Source organism: Lathyrus oleraceus, chromosome 6, assembly GCF_024323335.1.
Source record: "Lathyrus oleraceus cultivar Zhongwan6 chromosome 6, CAAS_Psat_ZW6_1.0, whole genome shotgun sequence".
NCBI lineage: Eukaryota > Viridiplantae > Streptophyta > Magnoliopsida > Fabales > Fabaceae > Lathyrus > Lathyrus oleraceus.
This window is the reverse complement of record NC_066584.1, coordinates 248,006,652-248,011,379: the sequence shown is the minus strand read 5'-3', so window position 1 is coordinate 248,011,379 and position 4,728 is coordinate 248,006,652.

Genomic DNA, 4,728 nt, shown 5'->3' with positions numbered 1-4,728 from the left:
AATAATTTAAAGCGAGTGCGAGGAAATAAATAAAGTAAAGCGAGTGCGAGGAAATAAATAAAGTAAAGCGAGTGCGAGGAAATAAATAAAGTAAAGCGAGTGCGAGGAAATAAATAAAAGTAAAGCGAGTGCGAGGAAATAAATAAAGTAAAGCGAGTGCGAGGAAATAAATAAAGTAAAGCGAGTGCGGGAAAATAAATAAGATAAAGACAAGTAATAAAAACCTGTTCCAATCGGAGGGTTGAATAAATTGCAAAGCGGAAATGAAAATGGCGGCAGGATTAACTTCCTTCCAAAGTGCTCCAAACTCGATTGCAGACTCTATCACAGACTTGATTACACAATTGTGGTAACACTCCAATGCGAAGCGATTACCACTTTAAAATACTGAATATATGCCTAAGTGAAACAAAGTTGCTCTGAGTTTGCCTTTGCTCTAAGTTTGGATGATTGTAAAACTGATTTCGAGTTTCTATTTATAAGCAAGTAAAAAGATGGAAATGACAAGGATGCCCTTCAACTTGAAAATGGGAGGGGAAAACTTTCCTCTTGTGGCGCCCGCCACAAGGCCATGGCGCCCGCCACAAGGCTAATCTGAGGCGCCTTAGTGGAGGTAGTGGGGAACGTGGGAGTTGAGGAAAGTTGAGCTTGGACACGTCATGGAAGGGTCTATGGCGCCAGCCATGGGGTAGGCCATAAGTACAAAATGCTGATTTTTAGGGTTTTTGGCTCTTTTTCGCTCCTTTTCTCGATCGGGGCTCCGATTAAAGTAAAAACCTGAAAACAAAGGAAAACATAGCAATAACACAACAAAATGATAATAAAATAACTAGAATACATGTGAAATCGGAGTCAAAAATACGGTAAATTTTAGTGTTATCACTTCCTCAGAGGAGTTTTTGTCCTGGTTTTCCCCAGCGAGGTCCCTGAGTGGATTCTCCAAGCCTGAGTCCGGATTTTTATCCGAAGTATCCATTATGGATGATTTTTGTTGTATTGGCACATTCCCCAATACATGCGCCTTCGAGTCAGCTCGGGTCTTCCCATCGATTTCTGCTCCCCATGTTTTGAGTCGTGCCCTGCTCACGTAATTCATCCCCTTTTCTATCCCCATGAGAGTCCTAGAGTCTCTGTCCCATTGAGTAAATTACTCATATGGATTAACAATTTCTCCCGATTTCTTTTCTTTCTTTGTGGACACATATCTCCACAGAGTATTACCTTTTGCATACATACATTTGCATCATGAGGTCTCTTAGGGACCAAAATTTGTCTCTCTATTATTATTTAAGTCCATTCTACCTCATTGAGACGAAGATTTTAACCTTCATTTCTCCGGCTAGAATGACCTTAAATAGGGGCATCTGTAAGACCCCAATTTTGGCCCTAAGATCCCTCATGGCATCATAACATTGCATTTGCAAAGCCTCAAGGATCATAAGCATCTTGGTTCCCCTTGCCTTTGGGTGGGACTTCTTGTGAGTGGTTTGAGATCACCAAGCATGCTTGAATTGTATATTATTGCTTTTCTTATTTTGTTTACTAACCAAAAGCACAAAATATGTCACTAACATCTTTTGTTTGTAGCTTGAGCAATCACAAGGTCAAGAGCTTCTATGAGATCATTTGTGCAAAGATATGGTCAAGAGAAGATGAAAGCAAGCATGGTAATGGTTCCCAAAGCTCTCATCCATCAAATATGCCTCCCTAGTATCTCAATTCATCATTTTGATCAAAGCAAGTCAAAGGGTTTGAGGTTTTGTTTCTCAAGGAAACCCTAATTCATCTATGTATCAAGTATGCCTTGCTCATGAAGTAACCTCAGCCCATGGTTAAATACAATCAAGGGAAGTTCTTAAACCCATAATTTCATGCATATTTGAAATTATTTGAGTGTCCTCAATCATCAATTCATCAAGATATGAGTTGTGGACTTGAGAAGTTGATCAGTCAATTCATCTGATTATTTTGAAATACACTAAGACCTAACGTTTTATGTGTTGGTCAAATGGAGATGATCCCAAAATAAAAAATGTTCTTAAGAACAATATAAACAACTTTCATGTTCATCAAAAATTGATTTGAAGCTTGGAAGGTCATCTCCCATTCCAAGACATTATAGGTCATTTTGACTGAAACCCTAATTTTGGGTCAACTTCCCAAGAACATGACTCATTCATTTTTTATGACTTTGAGGTGGGATCAAATGCATTGGAAAGCTTAATATGTCTAATTCAAATTTTATGTTGAACAAAATTTCAAAATCTCAAAAGGAATACATGTGATAATGCAAAACATTATAGGTCACTTTGGACCAAATGCATTGAAAGGCAAAAAAGTCCAACTTCAAGTGCGCATAACTCCTTCATAAAAAATCCAAATGATGCAAAATGTAAGTCCATTTTTATTTTATTGAAAAGACCTACAACGTTTATGTTGGAAGTTTTTCCATTCGAAGCTTGCATCTTCAAAATAGAGGGGCTTGAAGTTGAACCAATTTGGCAAAATTCTCAAAGGCATGTTTTGCACTATGAACTTCATGGCCTGTTTTCATAAATTTCCACACTCCAAATGAGTTTTGGTCCAACATGACATTTGTTCCTTATGTCAAGACCTTTCGAACCATTACCCACATGCCTATGTCTCAATTTTTCAAGTGGCATTTTCGAAGAGGTGAAGTTTTAAGCTCAATTATGCATAACATGTTAGAATTCCATGCACAAGCTTATGCATTGCGAACTACACGTCCATTTCAAGTTGTTTGGTCATCAGCATGCAAATGCAATTGAGTTTGGGCCTTCTATATGATCATGCAAGCCCATGCAAGGAAAATCCACTTGCCATGCACACGAGGAAACTCATTTGCTCAGCCAATTCCAGCTATAAATAGAGGTGCATACCTCCATCAAATCTCAACCTAAAGGCACCTGATATGCTGCACAATTGAATCCCTAGCCATACCTAAAGGAACTAGTTCATTTCTCTCAAAAAATTCAGATCTGAAATTCAATTACATTTGGTTGAATTTTCAGATCTAAAGTTCCTAAACCTTCATCATCCAGTCCATAGAAGTTTTGTTTGGAAAGAGGAAGCAAGGAAGGTAGCTCAAAACTTCACAATCCAAAGGTGTGCTTCAATTGGTTTTTTCTTCGAAACTCCCTATTCCTTGATCTATTTGCTTGGCTATTGTGTTGTCTGAAGTCCTCTCTATAGAGGCATCATTGTTGTAAGCTCAATTTTCAAAATCAAGCAAGTTCATGATGAACCCCATCAAGTTTCAACCTCTGATTTCTCTCACTATGGAGATCTAGAGTAGAAATAGATGGCACAGGGGTGATGTACATCACCCCAGCTTTAATTTGGTACCTAGATCGTGAGTTTTGGTTGAGTTTGGAGGACCTGCAACTCTGGCCGGAGCTTGTATTCTCGCCAGAGAAGATGGTGGCGCTGGCCACCGTCCACCATGCCAAATTTAATCTGGACCATTGGATGCATCTCCCACGTTTTAATCTCAGCCATGCGTTTGGATTACTTTTAATAATGCCAGGTGTGTCTCAGTTGACTAAAGCCTACCATGGAAGCGCGCTTCTGGACCATTAGATGTTGCCACGTCAATTAATGAGTTCCATCCAACGCTTCCTGATTTTTATTATTTTCTAATTTCTGTTTTATTTTCTTTTATTTCCTTTATTTTCAAAAATTCATAACTTCTTCATTTTAATTCCAAAAAAATATGGGACCAATTGCATTCTTCTCCATTTAAATTCTAGTTTCTAAAAATGATTTTTAATATTTTTTATTTTGTCATTTGATATTTTAGTGAATTTTCTCTTTTCTGGTTATTTTTAATTCATTTTAAATAGTTTCCAATATTCAAAAATCACAAAAATATTTTCCTAACCTCTTTGAATAATGATGGATCTATGAAAAATATTCTCATCAATTTTTTAATTGATTTGAGATTTATTTGAGATTTTAGTTCAATTAGGTTATTTTTATTCATTTTTAATTGATAAAAAATAGATTCTGACTTTTAAAAATGCTGAAATTTTTTGTCAAACTTTGTTTGACCTTGTTGAACTTGGGATAAATCACGTGGACTTTTCAAAGTTGATTTGAAATGATTTTGAAGTTTGACTTTTCTTTAATATTTTAATTCAAGTTTATTTTAGATATTAAAAATGCCAAAAAATATTTTGTTGATTTTTTGACCTCCAATCTTCATCTCACTTCTGTTTTTGATTGTTTGACCATGATCCTCAATGTCATTGGTCAACACTTGTTGATTGGTACATCCCATTTTCATCTAATGCACTTTATTCTTTCCATTTCCTTTTCCATTGTTCATCTCCTTCTTCTTCTTCTTTTTTCTTTTTGATCAATGAGTTGAAGGTTGATAAGTTAGCATTGATTGGGGAGACTTAATCTTCCTTGATTCAAATCTAATTCATCTTGATCAATTGATCAAGTGAATGACTTTGCATTAAGGATAGGTTGTTTCCTAAATCATGCAAATGACTTAAACCAATACAAGATCAATTCTCTTCTTCTTTTTGGCATGGCAAGTTGTTGGAACTTGGTTCACTAATCAAGACTTCTAACTTGTGTTGTTGCCTACATTATTATTGATCGGCCTCAGATAGTTGTGACTTCTACATAAGTCCAATTATGATTCCTTAACATAGCGCTAAATTTGCCTTATGACACACTAACTACTAACACTAACTA